The sequence below is a fragment of the Canis aureus genome, chromosome 12 (genome assembly GCF_053574225.1).
Source record: "Canis aureus isolate CA01 chromosome 12, VMU_Caureus_v.1.0, whole genome shotgun sequence".
In the NCBI taxonomy this organism is placed as follows: Eukaryota; Metazoa; Chordata; class Mammalia; order Carnivora; family Canidae; genus Canis; species Canis aureus.
Genome location: NC_135622.1, coordinates 37,370,869 through 37,395,984, shown reverse-complemented (window position 1 = coordinate 37,395,984; position 25,116 = coordinate 37,370,869). Strand labels below are relative to the sequence as shown.

Below are 25,116 nucleotides of genomic sequence, written 5' to 3'. Positions count from 1 at the left end.
TCGGATCTGCAACTAACAATGAGTAATAGGACATGAGAAGTCCTCCATCTAGCTTCTTGACTACATTTTTTTTTTTTTGACTACATTTTATATGAGGTTCCAACCTTATGTGTGTGAGAATAATTTTTTTTGCTAATAGTTGTATATTGTTAATTTTATTGCCACATAGTATTCTATTAGATAATTATCCTACAATTTTTAACCATTCTAGTTTTAATGACAATTTGGGTAGTTTCGGTTTGGTACTATTACAAGTAACACCACTGTGAGCATTCAAATACATGCCTTTTAGTGAATATATTCTAATACCAACTACTCTCAGCAGGTGCTATGTAAATTATCATGTAAAATTATACAATTAATGTTAATTATATCTATTATTCAGGTATAAGTACAAAATGACTTTTTTTAACCTTCTATTTTAAAGCAAGGTACTTATAAAAGCAGACTCTTTGGGGATCCCTGGGTGGCGCAGCAGTTTGGCGCCTGCCTTTGGCCCAGGGCGCGATCCTGGAGACCCGGGATCGAATCCCACGTCGGGCTCCCGGTGCATGGAGCCTGCTTCTCCCTCTACCTATGTCTCTGCCTCTCTCTCTCTGTGACTATCATAAATAAATAAATTAAAAAAAAGCAGACTCTTTTTAAAAAATATTTTATTTATTTATGAGAGACAGAGGGAGAAGCAGACTCCTTGCAGGGAGCTGGATGTGGGACTCGATCCTCGGTCTCCAGGATCATGTCCTGGGCGGAAGGCGACGTTAAACCACTGAGCCACCGGGGCTGTCCAAAAGCAGACTCTTTAAAGAGAGTTTAGTATATGCCGGATATAAAAATAGATACCTTATCAAGTTATACTTGGTAAATATTCTTTAAAGTGAATATTGCTATACAATTACCAGCTAATGTTATTACGAATTTATCAATATTAAGTTGCAAAAATGAATTATGTTCTAACATAAATTTTGTTTGCAAAATGAAGGAAGGGAGAAATGGGAAGAAGAAAAAAGAAGGGAAATATATTGCAAAGAGTTGTTTCCAAATGCATTTTTTAAAAAAAGATTTTATTGATTTATTCATGAGAGACAGAGACAGAGAGGCAGAGACACAGGCAAAAGGAGAAGCAGGCTCCCTACAGGGAGCCTGATGCGGTACTGGATCACCAGACCTGGGATCACGACCTGAGCCAAAGGCAGATAGACGCTCAACTGCTTAGCCACCCAGGCGTCCCTCCAAATGAAGTTTAGAACCCCAGTCAGTTTGATCTCAAAGCCTGTCTGTTTTAATTTAAATTTTCTGAAGGGCAAACCTTGAGACAAAGATTCAATCAAGGAAGTTGCCACTGTGGACAACTAGAAGTCTGGGAACCATTGCAGATTATAGGGCTCAGTGACGTTTCCCTTTGGGACCATGGGAGCTGGGGTGTTTTTAAATCAGCTCTTGGAGTTGGCGGTACAAGACTGATCCTAGAAGTGTTATTTTTCTGTCACATGCTGCCTGCTGTGACAAGGGCAGAAAAGGTTCCAGATAAACATTTGGGCTGGCACCCCTGGGTGGCTCAGCTGTTAAAGTGTCTGCCTTTAGCTCAGGGCATGGTCCTGGAGTCCTGGGATCCAGTCCCACATCAGGCTTGCTGCATGGAGACTGCTTCTCCTTCCGCCTGTGTCTCTGCCTCTCTCTCTCTCTCTCTCTCTCTCTCTGTCTCTCATGAATGAATAAATAAATGAAATCATAAAAAAAAACCTTTGGGCCAAGAGATAAGATTGCAATTGAGAATCAATTAGTATGTACTTAAATAATAAGGCCTTAGGGACATGGGTGGAGACCAAGAGCTTCTGCAACATTTACTTTCCTTGGACATATCCTCCCACATCCCATGTTAAAGTCACTCAAAATCATCACTATTTTTCATGTGGTGGCCAGTCACAGGTTCACTGAAAAAATATAATGGATGGAGAAGGGAAAGAAACTAACACATTTCCTCTCCCTCACCAAACTGTGATTCTATATTCTCTTCACTCTCAGGCAGCCTTTTCACTGGTCTTTCCCAATAAGTCAACATACACCTTGGTCCTTTAGGGATCTGTGTAACTGGATAATAAGCCCTTGTAAGTCATACTTGTAATTACCCATTAATGAATATCACTCATCATAGAAGCACCAGATGATGACTGCCCAGGGAATATCTTGAATTCTAGTCATAACTCTCCCTACCTCCATTATGTAGCAGCAGTCCTAACTCCTCATGATAATCTATTCTATTATTCCTGCTAGAAAAGTAGCATTTTGTTTGTTTTGCTTTCTGGACATGTCAGTCAGGAGAAACCCAAAACAATCAAGTAGCAGTTTTGCATTTAGGTTTTCTGAAACTTTTACCATTTCACCTATTATAAGAGTCCTCCCTGGGAACCAGAACCAGAAACTCTGATCCAGCAGAGCTGAAAGTTATAAGCATAGGAAGCACAAATCCTAATGTGAGTACCTGGAAGTATGGGGAAAAGAACCACTATTTCTATCTTCTGTTTCTTGATTTATTCATTCTATAAGAGTTATAAGACCATATGATTCATTGGTTCAACTATATCCCACACCTTGGAGGGTAGCAATCAACTCTGAATGGCACCATCCGCAATCTGGTGTCTCGGTTCTGCATTTCAAGAGGCCATGCTAACATTTGATTAGGCTAGCGGCCTCTAAATGATGAAGTATGTCTGGGAATAGAGAACTGCATACTCCTATGTTCGTTGTTCACTTCGTTTGCTGTAAAATGGGTTCCTTGATCCTAGGTTATATTATATGGGATGGATGGACAATAGATCACTCACTCTGTGAGCCCTGACAATGACAAGTTTAACATTCCCCTCAGTCTGACTAGATTTTTGACAGGATTCTTCTTGACCATGGGCCCTGACATCCCTTTTCTCAATTACTTTAGAAAACATCATTGTAAATTCTATAAAATAAAATTAATATAGAGAGCCAGCTATATATATTGTGTATAGTGGTTAAGTGATCTGAATTCCTTCTGATGATATTTGTTTAAAATTAGTAGAGTTAATGCTGTTTTGGGGCAAGACTAAATATGTATAGTTCCATCTATTCCAGGTAAATATAAACTCCTTCTAATCCTCTTTCCTGATTAGTATTGGAGGTAAAAAGCACGTTTGCCAGATCAATAACTGTATATCAAATGTTCAAGGCTGTATCGATCTGTTCTAGTAAAGTTACACATCTGGCACAGCAGCTGTAATTGGAAATAACACCTGGTTAAGTGTATGCTACTTGCTATAATTTGCCATGATCCATTTTTTTTAAGGAAGGAGTTATGTAAACTCATCAATTATATAGGGTGAAAATAAAAACCACCAGCATTATATCCTTCAGGCTTCTGCCATTGCCATTCTGCTCTCCTACCTGGGCTACAGCATTGCTTTTAATTTGCTAACCTTCTTGGAAACGAGCAGTTTCAGAGGCTTCCACTTGAACTTTCCTACCATTATTGCAGTCTTATGCAGGTTGGGTTTCACTTATTGGAGCCCTGTCAACCAATATATGCATCCTGATTATGCATTCATGGACTGAGAAATGTCAGAGGTAAGGGCTCTTTGGAATCACCAGATCCACGACAAGATGACTAATGGTCAGTATTCCATCTATTATGCATCCTACCTAGAGGTCTATGATGACACTGTGGGTTCAATATACTGTTAGCCCAGACTTTGTAACAGGCTTCACATGATAAAAGTGGGTCCTGATATACTTCTTTAGGATCCTCTGAGGGCAGATTATGAAATTTGCTATTATGTATAGTTGTTTTGTTTTATAGAGTATTCCTCAAGAGGATGCAGCCTCTTCTGGAATAAACTCTCTTGAAATTGATCCATGGATATGATTTTGCATTGTGGTAGCTGACATCAGCCTTTTGATCACATGTTTTTAAGGTTTCTGTGTTGCATATGTGTGTTGTTGTTTTTATTGTACAAGACAGGCAATATCCTTACGAAATTACAGTCCAGCAGCCTACAGGATCTGAGTGCTGCCCAGAACTACATGAGCTTGGAAGAATTTGCTTCCCCAGTTAGTCTCCTGTTGAGTCTCTTCTCTCATGAAGAGAAATGTTAGGTCTGTCTATACACTGAAGCCTGACACTTTGATAGTAGCTATGTGGGAAACTAAAGATGATCCAGCTAAGTTATATCTAGAATGACTCATAGAAACTGTAGCATGTCTGTTATTTTAAGCCACTAGTTTGTAATTTGTTATGCAGCAATAGTTGACTGATATGACAGGGATAAGGCTGTTGGACTATCAGCTGGACCAGGCTGAGTCTTACTCATGATTATTGTTATAGAAGCAATGAGGGAAATTAGGAGCAGCTCTGGAAGAGAAAGAAACAATGTCTGTACAAGATATCTGCCTCAGGTGAAGTCTTTGCATGGTCTCCAGAAGAAGGGATGCTGTTCTTGTCTGACAAGAAGAATGTTCCATTTCTGCCAGCTCAGGGAGTTATAGGAAATCTCAGGGTTCAAGGTTCTCAAACATTCTATGTAGATACATCATTCTAAGTTCTTGAAGTCCCTTTCTTTCCTTACCAGAGCTCTGATTTGAGCATAGAAGACTTGTCAGGATGTGAATTTAGCTTTCTCTATACCTTTATTTGGGGGCCTGATTTTCAGTTCAGTGTGCATACTAGTTGCAGGATGGGAGACTCTCTTTAATGGTGGCCTGCCTTGTCATACCAGATGACATGACCTTCAGTTTTTTTTTTTTAATTACTTAGTGACCGAAAATTTCTGCCACTCCCATAATAATTATTGTCCACTATGTCTAGAGATACTACATAAGCCAGTGCATTTTATTTCATTTGTATCATAATTCATTACTTGGTTATTGCAATGCTACAACATTTCTAGGGTTTTCATTACCCTACTTACTACTAGCAATGGGATCTTAGAAGCATCTGCCCACTGAGTGATGCAATTTCAAAATTTTATCTTGAAGATCTGCATCTTAAGCCACTTATAGTACCAATTGTCTTAATTTGGGTTCCTCCAGAATTTTATACCTAGATGATGCGAGTATCATAGCTTATTTGTGAGATATTTCAGGAAACAAATAACAAAGTAGACATTGAGATAGGGAGGGGAATGAGTGAATAAAAGATATACTACCAAACAAATGATCATCATAGCCAACTGGGACTTAAACTACATGAGGAAATCTCAGAGTTATTGTCCCTAATGGATGAAGTAGTTGGGGTATTTGTATACCAACTCAGATCAATTTTTGGTAGAGAGCTATTTTATGAGCCATTACCTCACTATGACTACAGTTCAGCCACAAGGCTATAGTTCAGCTATTTAAACTTCCACAGAGACTTATCTTGAGACAAAGAGATTCAGATGCTAGGCACTATTACTATGCAGTAATCCACCAAATGATGAGGTAGAGAGAACACAGACTGAGCAACAGGAGCATCTGCTATACTATTCTTTTGCCTTTCTCCAAAAATAATATTATATTAAGAAAATCCTTTAGGGAAAAGTTAAAAAACTGTACCCTCAACTGTACACTAGAATACATGGTAATATTTCTGGGAGATTCCTATTATCAGCCTAATAGAAAGCTATAGGTTAATAATCAAATTCATACCAAAGGTTTTTTTTTTCTTTAATCAAAAACTTTCTAAAAATTATTCTTTATTACCATATAAAAATATTTATTATTATAATTTTTAAAGTTGTAATTATTTAATTTTAAATATCCTGGGATTGTCTTATTTACTTTGAAACTGTTGACAGGATACTGAATATTCCTATAAAAATGAAAATTAAGATCATAGTTTGGATTTTTGACAGCTAATAAACAAGGCTTACAGTATCCTGCTCTGTGACAAAAAATTAGATCTAATCCTGACTTTCACAACAATTTGTGTACTGTTGTTTTACTCTCACATACAAATATTTTATGCAAATAGGGATCCCTGGGTGGCGCAGCGGTTTGGCGCCTGCCTTTGGCCCAGGGCGCGATCCTGGAGACCCGGGATCGAATCCCACATCGGGCTCTCGGTGCATGGAGCCTGCTTCTCCCTCTGCCTATGTCCCTGCCTCTCTCTCTGTGTGTGACTGTCATAAATAAATAAAAATGTTCAAAAAAAAATTAAAAAAAAATAAAAGTGTTTTAAAAAAAAAACAAATATTTTATGCTTAAATAATCTATTCCTAACACTCAAAAATTTTACACTAAATATAGCTAAAACATTGAAATGCATATATATATAAGTAAAAAACTATTGTATTAGGATGTGAAATGCTTTTTAAAATTACATCATAATCACCAATTAAAGCATATATTTATATAGGAACTCACTAAGTCAAAGTTTATAATGTAATATCTAGAATAACCATAAAATAACAATAAAGAGAATGAGTAACTATCAAGCAAAAAAAGGAAAAATGGGGTAATGAAATTTAATCAACATAAAAGAAGAAAAGAAAGAAAAAGCAATGTAGTTTAGATAAGAGAGTAAATTATAAAATGGTAGACTTAAACCCAAAACAGTGGTAGTTGCACTAAATGTAAATTAGCTAATCAATTAAAGAGGGATTTAAATTTAAACATTAACTATATTATGCATATAAGAGATATACTTAAAATAGAAAGATACAGAAAAGTTATTTAACACAAAACGTTAATATGTACCATTAACCAAGAGAAAGCTGGTTTAGCTCCATCAATAGATTTATAGCGAGTAAAGTAGACTTTATTCCAAAGAAATTAATATTAATAAGGAGATACGTTTTATAATAACAAAATATTGGATTCACTAGGGTAATTTAATTTAATTTAGGGTAAATTCTAAACTTGTATATACCTAATAATAGAGTCTCAAATAAAGGGAAAAAATTACAAGAAATAGACAATAATTAGGGTAGGAGAGTTAATATGCCTCTCTCAGCAACTGATCAAACAAGTAGAAAAATACAAAAATAAAAAATACAGAAAACTTGGAAAACAGTGTTCATAAACTTGACCTAATAGAAATACATAAAACACTGCTCAATACAATTACATAAACATTCAAGTTCACATGGATTATTTAACAAAATTTACCATATTTTGAGTATATCTCATCAGTCTTCAAAACATTAAAATCAGAGCGGACAGATCTTCTTACCACAATAAAATTAACCTAGAAATCAATAACAAAAAATAAATGGCTAGAAAATTCGCATGTATTTGGAAATACACTCCAAAACAACCCATAGGTCAATGAGGAAGTCATTGGATATTAGACAATAAACTGAATGATTATGAAGATAAGCTTCATGAAGAGAAAGCTTAGGTCTGTCTATACACTGAAGCCTGATTGTCAAGCATATACAGTTCAGCATATAGTAGATGTTCAGCAAATACTTCCTACAGTAACCGAATGTAACTCCTTTGATGATACTACCTACTGGGTATGAGAGATTTAAATCTGTGCAAAAAAACCCTCAATAACAGTTAAATATTCTGGAAAAAAAAACCACTGTAAGTAGAGCTCAGAATACAGGCTTCCTATTTTGCAGTATGAGGTAAAGGAATTGGAGAAGGAGGAAGAGAAAGACTAGAGGAGGGCAGTTGAAAAAACAGGTACTATTTTTCATAATTAAAACTAAGACTCCCACCTGCATTGCTTACAGGGTTCACAGAGTGATGCCAAACACAGCCAAGTCTGGGGGAAGAATGAGTTAGCTTATTTTATCTAGGCTTTATATAAATCAACTTATTACTCATTAGAATATGGAATATTCCTTCTGTCTTAAGTTTATATATGCTGGTCTAGAAGTTCTTCAGAATCATAAAATGACTATTACTAATTGTAGAGTCATTTTCAGAATCCATAGCTTCTCATTCCAGAAAAGAAATTCTATTAAACATTACCAATTAAAGATTCAATTGTCATTATTGACCTAAATTAATCAGTTGTAATGATATTAGCATGAAGGTTTACAACATTTTTATGAAGCATTAATAATCTGTGACTGCAGAAAGGTGGGACTGGAAGATAAATGCCAATATTCTTTCCATTTCACTTGTGAAGCTGCTTTACAAGGTTTCAATTAGATCCTTCTTTTTACCCCTGAGAGAAGCTAACGGATGTATTGCATTAATTATGGTTCTTGGAGACAGGCTCAGGGAAGCCAACATTATAAAATTATAATCACTGCAGTTTTGCAGGCTCTACTTTTTCTCTCATTCCATGTGCTTACAGAGTTGAAATGTGGCTTTACAAACAAGGGTTTCAGACGTAGTGTAAGACTAGCACCAAAGGCTCTGTAGATCAGGAGAAAGGGAAGGGGGAGGCCATTGGACATTATTTGCCTTTAAATATATGATTGGATGTGGTTTATAGTATTTAATATGCAGCATTCTTTAACCTATTGAATACCACTTCATGTGTATTTATGGCTCTATTAAATTTAGTTTTCTGGGGTGCCTGGGTGACTTAACTGGTTAAGCATCAGACTTTTTATTTCAGCTCAGGTCATGATCTCAGGGTCCTGGGATTGAGCTCCATGTTGTGCTCTACAGGGAATCTGGAGATTCTCTCTCTTCCTCTCCTTCTGCCTCTTTCCTTACTTGTATTCTAAATCAATATTTAAAAAATAATAAAATAATTTAGTTTTGTTTACATATATATATGTACACAAATACATAAATAAAGTGGGAATGAACTCTCATTGAATATAAAAGTTGCATTTGTACATGTTTGTACACATTTGTGTTTATGTATGTATGCGTGTGGGGGTTGGTATATGGGTATGGATAGAAAGGGGTGGGAACTTTTTATTATCGTCACACAGAACTGTTCCAAATCACAATGCAGCTATTTAAAAAACAGAATGGATTGATATAGTGATTAGTGATTTCTTTTAATTTTTTTAAACCAAAAATGAATCGAATGGCTCCCCTGAAAAATACACTGTGTCAAAAATGTACCTTTTGACTAAGGCAATCACAAGTATAAACTTGCATGTTATTCTAAAAGCCACAGTCTGTAGAAAGAGAAAAGCTAGGGATAAAAATCTTATCTCTCTTTATAAGGGTAACATTTTGAAGAGAGATGCTACAATAGTTTCTTTTTTTTTAAATAATAAATTTATTTTTTATTGGTGTTCAATTTGCCAACATACAGAACAACACCCAGTGCTCATCCCGTCAAGTGCCCCCTTCAGTGCCCGCCACCCCAATCACCCCCACCCCCCGCCCACCTCTCCTTCCACCACCCCTAGTTCGTTTCCCAGAGTTAGGAGTCTTCATGTTCTGTCTCCCTTTCTGATATTTCCCACACATTTCTTCTCCCTTCCCCCCATTCCCTTTCACTATTATTTATATTCCCCAAATGAATGAGACCATATAATGTTTGTCCTGCTCCGATTGACTTACTTCACTCAGCATAATACCCTCCAGTTCCATCCACGTTGAAGCAAATGGTGGGTATTTGTCATTTCTAATAGCTGAGTAATATTCCATTGTATACATAGACCACATCTTCTTTATCCATTCATCTTTCGATGGACACCGAGGCTCCGTCCACAGTTTGGCTATTGTGGCCATTGCTGCTATAAACATCGGGGTGCAGGTGTCCCGGCGTTTCATTCCATCTGTATCTTTGGGGTAAATCCCCAGCAGTGCAATTGCTGGGTCGTAGGGCAGGTCTATTTTTAACTCTTTGAGGAACCTCCACACAGTTTTCCAGAGTATCTGCACCAGTTCACATTCCCACTAACAGTGCAGGAGGGTTCCCTTTTCTCCGCATCCTCTCCAACATTTGTGGTTTCCTGCCTTGTTAATTTTCCCCATTCTCACTGGTGTGAGGTGGTATCTCACTGTGGTTGTGATTTGTATTTCCCTGATGGCAAGTGATGCAGCTGCTACAATAGTTTCTAAATTTAAAGAACAAAATTTGCTAGGAATTCCTATATGTCACAGTATTACTAAAAGCATGATTAAGTTTAGAAATGGAATTTATTAAGTGATCCGGATCCAGGACTTTAGGTTACTAAGGTTATAAATTAAAAGCACTTGTGTAACAGGCACTGGGCTGATTTTTATATGTTTGGAAGGAAAGATTTTATTTTTGATGAAATAAAATTTTAAAAAATAATGGGCAATTAATTAAAAGTCATAAAGTGCAAGGGACAGATTAAGTAATATTAAATTTAATTTAATAATTCAAGGCAATGCTTTCTAAATACTAAAATTGTATAATAAATCATATTTATAGCCTGAATAAAATAAGAAATAAGTGGCTGAAATAGTAGGTTAATTATAATTAGTGCATTTTCTAAACTGGCAAACCAGATAGCTTGGTGTGCTAATATATTAGGGATTGGCAGTTATTTCAGCCAAAACAGTGAAAGCAGATGGGCATCTAGACATGGCCTCAACAGACTTTAGTTTTTCATGGTCTTACGCAGGGTCGCAGAAATTACCACATTATCTTTTTTGTTGAAACATTATCATCCCATGATGAATATGTCTATAGACTAAATATTAATTGTATAACTTTTTAACTATGGGAATCTGGCAAGCTATCCCTTTCTCTTTCACCTCATTTTCTTTACTTTAAAATAGAGATAATAAAAAATAAACACAATAAAATAGGAATAATAAGCTCTATCTCCTAGGAATTTTCAAAGGTTAAATTGATATACAAAATAGAACATTGCCAGACACATACTAAACTTCCAATAAATGAAAGCTAACGCATTTTTAAAAATTCCTTTGCTTTGACACTTATGGTATAAAACACTGAAGATATTTTAGATGCAGAGCACAGTTTAAGTCACAAATTCTGCAAATTTTAGTTTTCATTTTGTGGTGTTTGGGTTTATAACAGCTTTGCAAGCAGTTAAATAGATTACAACTAAGTAGACCATGCCAATCTAATTGAAGAGGCAACAGAACTAGGGTTCTATATTTCTTTCCTTTAGCCATTTTATCTATATGAAAATTATCCTCTTCAGGATCTTTTAGAAGAGCTATTCCACTGTTGGAACACTTTTAATAAATGGGATTTAGGCTAGGAAAGAAAATTAACAAGAGACCTCAAAGAAAATTTACTTCAGAAAGAATATAACCTTTTAGATAACATGGTACCTTATAGAGAGTTTAGATATGGACGAGAATTGGTCAGGAAATAAAAAGGGAGGTTTTTTTTTTTTTATGATTCAGGGACTAAAAATGAAATCTGTAATTGGAAAAGGTCTACAAGATCATGATGCCTTTTGAATTGCATACACCAGGTTAAGAACTTAGGAAAAGGATATTTTGGAAATTGCTCAGGGAGCAAATGATCTAATGCCTTCTCTCTGTTCCCATCTATCAGAGGTCCCATTGCACACTGCTTGTCTAACCTGACAGAAGATTTTTGATTCATTGGCCTTAGTGCTGACCTTTTATTCTCTTAAAACCAAAAGATCCCACATACCGGTGCAGCAATATGGGGAAATTTCCTTTAGAGTTAGGTCTGATTTCAATTATTTCATTTAACACTTTGTGTTTTAATTTTCTTGTGGATGGGGCAGGGAGAAAGTGGGAGGGAGATGGTATAGCATTGCACAAAGATCAAGGATGTTGGGTCCCATACTACCAGGTTCAATTCTCGCCAGTGATAGATGCTGTGCAACTTCTGGAACATATTCTTTACTGGAAAGGACTGTTATTGACTATTATTTATTCCATTGCACACATCATATAGTGTACATAGAACAAGTACTCAAATAATGCTTATTGAAAAGGCGGGCTGTAAAGCAAGTGTTATTTCTTTAACTTCACATTCTCTTTCCTAATCTATAAAGTGGGAATAATGGTACTTTTTAAGCTTGTGGGAATTAAATTAGACAATGTACATGAAATGAACTAGACAAAGCAGCTGACACATGGCAACTTTCCCCAATCAATCACAGGTCTGATTATTTGTATTAAAAATATTCAACCGTACAACAAGATTTTGGTTTTCTTTTTGGTACATAGAGCTATTACTACTTTAAACATTTAGTCTGCCAAGAATTCATACCTTTTGAGTATTTTCTTCACATACAAATTTGATTTTATTATTTTGATATCCATGGATATAAATATTTTCATAACTATATAACAGAGTTTTAGTTGAACATTTTTATAGGTTAAATTGATTTGGAACAGTTATGATCTATATGAATTATGAAAACCTACATTAAAGAGAGAAAGAAATTTTATGCCAAGAAATATCTTTGTTTCATTTCCTGGAAACATTTCCTTCCTCAAAGACTATAGGATCTGAAGAAGGAAATGCTAAATGCAATTCCATTTATGGTGGTGAAATTGCCTGGAAAGAAATTGTTTTTCTTCCTATCAGAAAACTGTTTGTTTTTTTTTCCCCCAGAGTTCCATTCACAGAAAGTCATCTGAACTATTTTTTATATTTTCATACTGACTTAACTGAAATACTCTCTAGATTTAATAAAATTCAATATAAGACTGCAATCAAGCATTAGATTCTTTCCTAGTCCATCTTTTCAATGGTCGATATGACCTCTAAATGCCTTCAAGTACTAAATTAGGAAAAGCCAGGCAACTCTAAAGTCTCTTTGTAAGGATTTTCTTTGTCTATGTATTATATAAAGTGCAATTTGTAAGTAAGCTGTCCTGTGTTTCTTTCACCTACAGTACTTTCAGCCAGCAAAACACTGCAAGACCATAACTTGACCTAATACCCATTGATTACCCAGTATGGGGTGATGCTTTTAACCCCATAGCAGCACTAGCTCCCTGCTGATTCTAATTTCAATGATAGCAATATGGCTTTAAAGAACAAGAAGGACCACCTGAGACCTTCTACATTTATTCTTATACATTAGATCATCCTTTGGTTCACAGGCCTTTGATGGAGGCGAAACCAAGAGATAGAGTTTTTACTTTTATTAAACTAGAAACACATTCAGATGTACCCCTGCTGGTTTACTGGAAAAGGATACAATCATTAAAACTTTTCACTGATAATTTTGGATACCAGTAGAGGAATGATGTGGTTTCAATACTCTGAAAGCAGAAGCTTAGATAAGCATCCTTGGCCAAGAGAACTGCTCCTGGGGAGTAAAGTCTTTTCCACTAAGCATGTTGGCGTTATTCCTTTTGCTGTCAACACATACCTACTTTCTCCACATGGAATCTAAGAACTTTACACTTAACAGATCTTATATCTTTCTAGCTTCCGTTACCTAAGAGATTGCTTTGAATCTTTTAAAATTCCAAGTCCACAAATCCTAGAGAAAAGAATTATTATTTTAAGATAAAGGTTGCATCAGATGCCATTCATTGGGTCCATTAATTGTGGCTAAAGTAACTTGATTACATAAAAATGTGACACCTCTTATGTGAACAATATAGATGCAAGGGAGGAAGGAGAAGATGCTAGAACAATGGAGGAGGTGAGCAAATCGCCTTTTTGCAGTTTGTCATGTCTCATATATTGTCGTACTTTCATACCCACTCCTCCAAATTAGAATTTTCCAGATCCATATGTAACTGTAAATTAATGTACTTTGGACTACCAGGAAAGTACATTTTTATGGCACCTCAACTTGACCTTTTTTGTTAAAGTCCCTTGTTGAGTCAAGAAAATGGTATCTGAATTCTTAATCATTACAGTTTCTCTGCTGTATATTAAATTACAGATCTTATAAGGCATCCAAACTAGTTCTTAACTACTGATATAATGGCTTTCTGGTATTGATTATATGCACTCTGTTTCTCTGGATCTCATTTTACAATTGATTTTTAACTGACACTGTGATATATTGTAGCTTTTTGTTTGTCTTCATATAATCTCTGTGCATCTAATTTTTCCCATTCTTTTGTAACCATGATAGGAGAAATCATAGTCAACCATTCCAATGAACTATAAAGAAATACGTATGTGGGAAATGTTAAAGACAAAATGTACCAGAAAGCTTTCACTAAAATATAGGCAAATGAGCTCTGTATCAAGTAAAAAAAACAAAACAAAACAAAACAAACAAAAAAACTAGCGTGTACATTGGAAACACTGAATTAAAGCTGTTCATTTATTTTAAGATACTGAGATTTATCACTAATTAGACTTGAGGTCTCACAATTCAGTATAGATTTTAAATATCTCCAATAGGCTTCTCCTAAAACATCAGAGCAGTTAAAACAGAAATCTATTGGATTAAAAAAAATCAGTACATTCTTTTCTTCCCAATCGTAGGTAACGTGAACATCATCTGATAGCAATTATTCAGTTAATTCAGCCAAACAGTCAGTGTCACTTTTTGATGTTCAAAATAAGTAGAAACAATGTCCCAAACAAAAATGTTTCCCTAATAGTAGAACAATTTTTCCTTAGTTTGTTATACTAACAGTGACAAACCACATTAGTCAATGAAATCTAATTTTTGGTGACTCATTTATCTTTTTTTTTTTTTAATTTTTTTTTTTTATTTATTTATGATAGTCATAGTCACAGAGAGAGAGAGAGAGGCAGAGACACAGGCAGAGGGAGAAGCAGACTCCATGCACCGGGAGCCCGACGTGGGATTCGATCCCGGGTCTCCAGGATCGCGCCCTGGGCCAAAGGCAGGCGCCAAACCGCTGCGCCACCCAGGGATCCCTCATTTATCTTATGTTTTTTTTAAACATTAGCTTTATTTTCTACGTTATGCCTAAAGGTCAAAATTAACAAGATAAGTTTAATTCAATGGTAAAAAGATTAAAAACTATAATTACTGTATCTCCTCTGTTCATTACTCATCAGGCAATATTATTTAAGCTTATTTAAAAGAACAAAGTGTTACCTTTCTTTCTAGATATGATATAATCTCAGACAGAAGAATCTGGATGTTTAATACTCATAGAACTACTTTATTTTTTTTTTTTTTTTTTCATAGAACTACTTTAATACAGGTTTTATTACTCGATGACCCAATGTATAGCCGAGCTGTATTTTAACAAAAAGATCCATTAACATTTTCTGATTCACTGAATCTTATGGAATTTAAATTAACTAATTTATTTTAAAAATTGTTTATTTGATTTATATCCTTTCTGAAAATCAGCTTCTTAGAATCATATGGTAAGACTTAATCAGGCTATAGTCAGAAAAGGTAGAATGAACATTCAAGGGGAAAAAAAGACCCTAAATTATAATAGATTCTGTAAAAGAATACTACTTTAAGTCAACATGTACTTGATACTCAGTCTAAATTAGTCGGTGGATTCTTTACCCATTGTTCCATCATGTGTGCTTATTTAATCATTTCCTTGTATACCAGTTTATCAAAATAATGGTAAGTTTTTGAAAAAAGTCTCTGCAAATTTTGCTAGATATAAACAATAAAATTCAGGTTTTCTAGTACTATTTAAACAAAATTTAAAAAATATATATACTTTTCATTTTTCCCTTAAGCTTTATTGAGGTATAATGAACAAATAAAAATGTATTTAGGTTGTACAATGTGATAGTTTATTAAAAGTATACAATATTATGATTTAATATACATATACATTATGTCATGTTTGCCATAATCAAGTTAATTAGTTCATCACCTTTTGTAGTTACCTTTTTTCCTGTGGTGAAAACATTTACGATCTACTCTCTTAGCAAATTTCAAGTAAACAAGGTAGTATTGTTACCTATAATCACCATGCCGTACATTAGATCCCCAAAACTTAATCATTTTATAACTGAAAGTATGTACCCTTTGACTAACATCTCCCCATTAGATACAGGTTCAAGACACAAGGTCCAATCTGTCAAAAGCCCCATGAGGACTGGGATTTTAGTTTGTTGTATTCAATGTTGTATGCCTGTAATCCCAAATAAAACTCCTGGGCATCATTGCTTAACTCTCATTTTAAAAAGAATACTTCTAACATTTTCCAGTAAACATTATATTTACTGTGGGTTTTGGAAAATGTCTCTTGGCTTCTCTTTATGTTAACATACATGTCTTCTTATTTATCTGTTTTTTTATTGATAAATATCAATAAAAAGATAAATATCAATAAAAAGATATAAAGATAGATATCCTTTATCTTTTTAAATATAAATTTTAGTTAGTTAATATACAGTGCAATATTGGTTTTTGGAGTAGAATTCAGTGATTCATCACTTAACATAGAACACCCAGTGCTCATTACAAGTGCCCTCTTTAATACTCATCAGCTATCTAGTCCATTCCCTACACTTCTCCCTCCATTAACCCTCAGTTCTCTATTGTAAGAGTCCCTTATGGTTTATTTCCCACCTCCCTTTCACCCCCACTTCTCACGTTCACCTGTTTTCTTTCTTAAATTCCACATATGAGTGGTATCATATGGTATTTGTCTTTCTCTGACTGACTTATTTCATCTAGCATAATACACTCTAGCTCCATCCACATTATTGCAAATAACAAGATTCCATGTCTTATTTTTTAATATATTGAATCTCTATTTCCTTTACACACCTTACACAGAGAGAAGCCCCACTGTGTCCTGCACTGAAGAACTATCCTTACATTTGATGTAATGACAATCATAAATTTTTTGTCCTATGATTTCTGACTTTGAAGTTTTGTTTTTAAAGTACTCTGCTGCCTATAGATCATAAAGATCTCCAAGTTTGTTTTTTCTACTATCTGATAGTTATCTTTCACATTTAGATAATTAATCCATTTAGCCACTTTTGGATGTACTGTTAAGTAGGCATCCATTTTTATTTTTCTCCTTGAAATAGTTTATTTAACCCCTCCTACTAAATTATTTGTCCTATTCCTACTATTTTTAATACTTTCATTGTCATATGTAAGCTCCCATACATACTAACAAATTTTAAAACTTAGAAAAGATATATCAATTCTGGAAAAACACATAGTGTCAAAATGTCTTGTTCCAAAACTTAACAATAAATTTTAAGCAAAATTAAATAGTAGCCAAGGTTTCCCCTTTAGCCATAAACAAAACAAGACAAAAGCCAAGACCAAAAGGTTTTGAAGTGAGTTCATATAAACTTTCAAGTAATATTAAACTCCTATGTTATACAAGTTGTTTCACAAAATAGAAAACGAGGTAAAGATGCCAGGTTCATTTTATGAAGCTAGTGTACTCTTGATTACCATAAAGGTAATGACAAAATAAGTGCATATCCTTTTAACTTGGGAATATATATTTCAAAATAATGCGTAAGCTCAGGGATCCCTGGGTGGCTCAGCAGTTTAGTGCTGCCTTCAGCCCAGGGTGTGAACCGGAGACCCAGGATTGAGTCCCACATTGGGCTCCCTGCATGGAGCCTGCTTCTCCCTCTGCCTATGTCTCTGCCTCTCTCTCTCTCTCTCTGTGTCTCTCATGAATAAATAAATAAAATCTTAAAAAAATGCATAAGCTTATTGAATCCTACAGTTTTATTTAATTACATGATCAAGTATGTATATAATGATGGTTCAGTATCTACAACTTATATAGAAGAGTAATTTATGAATAGCTAATTCAATCTTGCATAAGTAAGAGTAAAGCAGAGTCATTTGCCCAAACAGAATTAATATTATAAAACATAATTATACATATGATGGAATATTGGCCCAATAACTTTGGCTCAAGAGCATGTACTTATACTTTTAAAAAATGTCAGTGGATTTTTAAATTAATTTTATGTATTATTTAGAATTATTTTGACAATGCAAACCAGTACCATTAAGTAGCCTTTTAGAATTATTTGGTGTGGACAGCCCGGGTCGCTCCGCGGTTTAGCGCAACCTTTGGTCCGGGGCGTGATCCTGGTGACCTGAGATGGAGTCCCACATCTGGCTCCCTGCATGAAGCCTGCTTCTCTCTCTGCCCATGTCTCTGTGCCTCTTTCTCTCTCTCTCTCTGTTTCTTTCATGAATAAATAAATAAATAAATTTAATTTTAAAAACGAATTATTTGGCGTGCAAAAAATATGCTATCTAATGCAACTTTAACCAGGGGAAAAAAATGCTCAGGCTATCTAACATCATTTCAAATGTATGGAGTTGCTTCATTACACACATTGATCTGTAACTTGCATGTAGCATGCCTTTTTGAAGTGAACCCAAACTCTAAGCTTACATCGGCAAATATATTTTTTTCACCAGTGATAAAAATTCATCAGTAATGCTGATACCAGGTTACTTTCATAATATAATATGAATAGAAATAAGCACATTTCTTTAAAAAAGAAATAAAGGAATATGCAAATTATGATACACTGGCTGTGCTTTAAAAGCAGATCTTCCCATGAGTCTGTATCTAAGTGGAATTCACTGTTCTGAAGGACAAACAGCTGATTTACTCCAAAGAGTATCCTTTAAATCTCCAAGGTTAACATGAAACTTAGTAAATGGATAGTGTAGAAGCTAGTGAAAGATTAGAATATAAATAGAGGATCTCAAACTTAATTGCTGACTTTTGAGGTTTAGAAATAATATTTGTCACATTATTAGAAAGCTATTGCTTTTCAGTGACAAATTGTTTTTCATGAGGGATTATAATCATTAGACCACATTTTGGATTATATTGATTGTTCAAACATGAAATCTAGTCACAATCTTAGTATTTTTTCCCTCAGCCTTCCCCGCTAGATCATGCAGTGCTTTACATATTTTTTTTATTGAGGACAATAGCACAACAATGAGGAAAAGAAAGAGTAGCATAGAGTAGTTACTTTGTTTTAATGTATAAAATATAATGTTGCAAATTTAATTATATCACCATGGTCCTTTGATTTTATTTTAATGACCCAGAAGACTTTTTAATAAATGTGCCATTTATTATATAGTTCATCTGTGAGGAAAGGAAAATTAACCCCTAAAAATTCAGGACTTGCTTGACTAAGACAGCTAGACCTTGATGCTTTTAGGAGTTGAACTGACCTACAGCTAGGCCACTGTGTTCTCCTGCTGGACATAAATGATGTTACAGAGTATCAAATCCAGACAAGGTTATTCTGTGACTATAATGAAGTGAGACAAAAACAAGAACAATTCATGAAGTGGACTAAGAAAAACAACACCACTGTGCAAACCCTAAAAGATCAAACACCCACCTACCTCAGCTTTAGATTTACTCTTCACCTTTCTCTCTTTCTTAGTAAGAATTTTTACTCAATCATCGAACCAGCCACAGTTCCTGAAAGCATCCAATTCAGACCAAAGCCTCACTTGTTTGAACCCTCTCCTAAAACACCTACTCACAGCCCAAATCTTGTAATAAATTCTTTCTAATGTCCTCTTAATGAGATGCTCCATGTTTCCACATTGTGTGCACTCTCCATCCCTGTACTGCATAATAAACCCAAATAGTTTTAGAACCGTGTTCCTGCAAATCTTTTTCTGGAGGATACTGTAACCTTGTCTTATATCCTTAAAAAACAAAAAAGAAAAACAAAACAACTCCCTCTCCAAACAGAGAAACAACAACAGCATAACAGAAACAATGAAAACCTATCAAAGTATGTAATTAACTTTAGAACTAATACCTGGATATTAAGTCTCAGTCAGTGTTGAGAAAATTGTTTCTAGCATACTTCAACATTCCATCTCACTAGGCATCAGGAAATTGCAACTGAAAACAAAAAATTAATTCTGCTACTATCTGCAAAACCACCTTTCTAAAACTATTTTAAAAAATCAAAAGGAGTCTCAAGAATAAAAGAAGATTGTGGATATGTTATCCTATCTAAAAACTAGCTTATCAAAAACAGTACTTCTAACCTCTATCTTGTAAATGATTCTCTCTTAATTACCATTTAATACTGGTTCTTCACAAACTCTTCCAAAACAGATAAGGGGAGGAACACTTCCCAATTTATTTTTATGGTGTTAGTACCACCTTGGTATCAAAAGTAGACAAGGACACCATAAGATAAAATTATGTACTACTATATCTTAGAGATATAAAAATCCTCAAAAAAATACTAGCAAACCAAATCCAGAAACACACAAAAATAACTGTATACCATGACCAAGTGGTACATATCCCAGGAAAACAAGATTATTTTAACACCCCAAAAAATCAATTGATGTAATACATCATGTATTATGCCGTAATACATATAGGCAAAAAAACAAAAACAAAAACAAAAACAAAAAACCACACACACAAAAACCAAAATAAAACAAAATAAAAACAACCTCACGTGATCATCTCAATAGACAAAGAAGAAACATTTGATAACATCCAATATTCTCTCATGATAAAACACACTAAAAAAGAAAAAATAATAATACAAGGTACTTCCCCAACCTTATAAAGTGTACCTACTAAAATTCCACAGCTAACATCATACTTAATGATTAAAGACTAAAATTAGGAACAAGACAAAGAGTGTGCACTCTTGCTATTTCTATTCAAATTGTATATGAGATTCTAGCTAGGGCAACTAGGCAAGAAAAAGAAATAAAAGGTCTCCAGATGGAGAGGAAGAAAAAAATACTTGATGGGATGAGCACTGGGTGTTATACTATACATTGGCAAATTGAATTTAAATTTAAAAAAGTGTAAAATGAAATCTCCATTCTCAGATGACATGATTTTATACATAGAAAGTAATCCAATAAATAACTTAAAACTAATAATGATTATGGCAAAGGTCCAGGATATACGATTATTATACAAAAACCAGTTGTATTTTATATACTTGAAATAAAAAATTGAATTTAGAAAACAATACCATTTATAGCATTAAAAGGAAAGAAATATATAAATTTCACAAAAAAAAGTGCAGAGCTTACACTCTGGAAACTACAAAACATTGCTAAATACATTTATAAAGATATAAATAAATGGAAAAACATGCTATGTTCATGGATTAAAAGGCTTAACATTGTACATGGTAAAACTGTACATGGTAAAACTGTACTAAAACTGTACATGGTAAAACTGTACTAAAAATTGATCTACAGATTCACTGAGATTTCTATCAGAATTTCAGCTCACTTCTTTGTATAAATTAATAGATGATTCTAAAATTTGTATAGGTTATAAGGGATCCAGAAAAGCCAAAACAATCCTAAAAAAGAACAAAGTAGGATGACTCAAACTACCTGATTTCAAAACTTACTTTACAGCAACAGTAATTAAGACATTGCAGTACTTGCTCAGGAAGACATATAAATCAATGGAATAAAATTGAGAGTCCATATATAAATCCACATATCTGTGGTCAACTGATTTTTTACAATAGTGACAAAACCGTTAATAGGAAGAGAATAGTATTTTCTTTCTTTTGAAAAAAGATTTATTCATTTTAGAGAGAGAGAGAACATGCACCAACAAAGGGAGGGAGGGGCAGAGGGAGAGAGAGACACAAAGAAGCAGACTCTGCTGAATGCAGAGTGGAAAGTGAAGCTCAATCTCAGGACCTTGAGATCATGATCTGAGCTGATATCAAGAGTCAGATGCTTAACAACTGAGCCACGCAGGTGCCCCAAAGAATAGTGTTTTTCAACAAATGCTAGTGAGATAACCAGATAGCCACATGTAAAGGTATGATTGGACATTTATCTCACACCATATGCAAAAATTAACTCAAAATGGATAAAAGACCTAAATGTAAAAACTAAAACTACAAAACTCTTAGAAGAAAACATAAGAATAAGTCTTTATAAACTTGGATTTAGCAAAGAGTCCTTAGATATAGTATTAAAGCTTAAATAACAAAATAAAAAATAACCTAAAAATACATAAATTGACCATCAAAATTAAAAATAAATTGTACTACAAAGGACATCATCAAGCAAGTTAAAGACAGGGACACCTGGGTGGCTCAGTGGTTGAGCATCTGCCTTTAACTCAGGGTGTGATCCTGGGATCCAGCATAGAGTCCCATGTGGGGCTCCCTCTGGGGAGCCTGTTTCTCCCTTTGCCTGTGTCTCTGCCTCTCTCTGTGTACCTCTCATGAATAAATAAATAAATCTTAAAAAAAAAAAAAGAAAGCTAAAAGACACAAACCAGTGGTTACCACATGGGAGGTGGTAGGGGGATGGATGAAATAGCTGAAGAGAATTAAGAGTACACTTATTGTGATGAGCCCTACCTAATGCATAGAACTCTTCAATCACTATATTGTACACTTGAAACTAACATAAAGCTCAATATTAATCATATTGGAATAAAAAAAATTAAAGCTAAAAGACACACTGAAGATTGGGTGATAAAGAACTTATATCTAGAATATATAAAGAACTCTTACAATTCAACAACAAAAAAGACAAATAGCCCAATTACAAATTGCAAATAACCTGAATGATCATTTATTCAGAGAATTTGTGACTTTATGTTTATATGATGAATAACGTAAATACAATTATATAAACATAATTTTGGACAAAAGAAGCCACAGAAAAATATGATATGATTCCATTTTTATAATGTATTTTAAAAGACCATCTTGTACTATGGTGATAAATGTTAGGACAGTGGGTACCTTTGTTGGGGCAGAAACTGGAAGACAGAACAGGAGCACTTCTTAGGGTGCTAATTTCTTAGTAATTTGTTAGTAAAAGAGATTAGTAAATTTCTTTTTTCTCGATGTTGGTGTTGTTACAGAAATGTTTATTTTGTAAAAATTCATTGAGCTGTACATTTATAATAGGTGCACTTATCTGCATATGCACTTTCATTAATAAAGGCTCTACAAATGGATATCAATAAAGATACTACAAATGTACATTAAAGAAGTTCTATGAGTTAAATTAAGCTTGAGAAACACTAACACATATAACAGTATATTTTTCAATAGGGTGGTCTTTGATTATATGTGATTTTCTTATTTTAAATTTATATTATGCCACATTCTAGAAAGTATTAAAGTTGGATCTAAGAAGATAAATGAAAATATAGCAAGACACAGGCAAAAGAGAAGAAAAGTAGAGGTAGAAATTAGAAGCCTATGATCCCAGTTATGTGTATTTATAAGTTATTTGCACTTCTTTCATCAGTCTTTGTCTTCTTTTGCAGGTCTCGTTGATGTAGGAATGAGTTAGGGGCAGATGGGAATAGACAGGGAAAGATAAGGAAAAGGCCCCAGAGTCAGGCTCCTACCCATCCAGAGAAAACAGAGATAAGACAGAAAAGACAGAAAAAAACAGAAAAAAATAAATCTGGCTCCCTAGTTCCAAAATGTTATGGAGTATCCTCCTTTAATGGCTACTAAGTAATCACAGAAATATGTCATTAAAGTGTTATCAATAGTCCCTGCTCAAACTAAGACAGACAAGGCTCTCAAGGCCATGGGCTACCTGACTAGGCTTACAGAAATCCCAGTTATAGAGAAATGTTAGGGAGGAGATATTAACCAGAAAGAAGGGAACACCTTGTTTGGGCTCATGATATTTACAAAATCATCTTGTTTGTTATTCTGATAGTTATAAGTCCACCATGTTTGTTCTAAATATCCACCCTGATATTGACAAGAAATTTACCAAGTTCCCTAGACAGTTTCCTATAAAAGACAGACCATGAAAGCCCTCAGTGGCAACCCTGTCGGGACCCCTCTCACTTTTGAGAGCTTTCTCTGTATCTCCACCTAATAGAACTCACTCTCTGTTGTCCATAAGATTCATTCTTCGACTCCATGAGACAAGAACCAAGCTCCCCTGTGTCACTATTAACTATGTTTTTTATTCAGCTTGGTGTATAGTTAGATAATAAGGAAAGTAAAGGGAATATCCATATTCCATTCTTAGAATTTTACCTATTTTATATTTATCCAAGTAAAATCTAAAGAATCTCCTCTGAGAAGCTCTGAAGAGTACAGTGGGACAGTGCGAGTCCTTAGCAAGATAAGAACTTCTGAGAAGGGCTATCCTCCTCTGCTTTGGGGCAGCCCTTGCTGCCACCTTCCTTTGAGCTCCTGTAGCCTTTGCCTTTAGTGTTCATTAAACAGTCTTGTTACATTAAAAAATTTGTCTAGATTTCTGCCATTTGCCAACTTGTTTATACTATCATGAATCTTATATACTACATTATTAAAGAAAACTCCATCAAAACAGTGTTGGTATCTCAGACTGCAAAATATTATTTCCTTTCTTTCCAGGAAAATGTTCGGAGTTTTTGCTGTTATAACTTCAGAGCTGAGTCAGCTTGAAAAATATGAAGTATAGCTCTGTCTTCTCTGAACTGGGAGAAAGTCTCCTGCAAGAGCCCCTCATCCCCTGACAATGTATGCCTGTGCAAGATTCATCTCTACGCACTTCTTGGTCAGGAGCACCTCTCAACTGTTGAGCTGCACACTGTCTGCAGTGGTGCTAAAACCACTGGAGACACTGACAGATGAGGGCCTCAGCATCTTGGCAGCCCCACATCCCCTGACTTCACGTATTCCCAGCTGCCACTTCCAAACCAGCACCATTTCAAGGGATATAGCATCCAAGTTCATTGTGGCTGGGGTTGCCATGGTAAGGGTGGCTGGCTCTTGGGCTGGAACTGCGATTGTTTGCTAGCCTCATCATTGATTATGCCAGGAACCCTTTTCTGAAGCAATGGTTCTTCTCCTATACCATTCTGGGTATTTGCCTTCTTGGAGGCCATGGAGATCTTTTGTCTGATGGTGGTGATTCTCATCCTCTTTGCCACGTGAAGGAGCTGTCTCTACCTCCCATAGGTCTTTGTCCTGTGTCTCAATGGCCCTCTATGTTCCTTTTCTTCTACCTCCCCAGGCAGCCTGGGGAAAGTGATTGGCTCAGGATATGACAGAGGGAAGACAAATAAATATACTCTATTAATAAGGAAAAAAGATTAAATAGTTAAGGCTTATTTTTAGGTAACATCTATTATTCAAATAAAAAATGAAATAATGATAACAAAGTATTTTAAAATCCCTTTACTCTTGTTGTTAATAGTCTTAGGAGCCATGTTTCAGTTCAATTCAGCTATGAGTCTTTTCTTTTTCTCATTTTATAATTCTGTGTTCAGTCATATGCTAGATACTCTGAAAAGATTTTTAAGACCTCTGCCTTTAAATAACTTGCATTCTCATTGAGTGCCCATCTTGGCTATACAAAAACAATAAAATATGACAAGGCTCATTTCAGTCCATGCTCTGCCAGGACCAGTCCAGGTACCAAGGGC

The 25,116-nt window shown here is 34.8% G+C and overlaps 1 pseudogene; it reads left to right on the top strand.

Annotated features, from left to right (window-relative positions):
• Positions 1-3,627: 3,627 nt before the first annotated feature.
• On the top strand, positions 3,628-24,625 carry LOC144324551 (ATP synthase F(0) complex subunit C2, mitochondrial pseudogene; annotated as a pseudogene).
• The last annotated feature ends 491 nt before the right edge of the window (positions 24,626-25,116 follow it).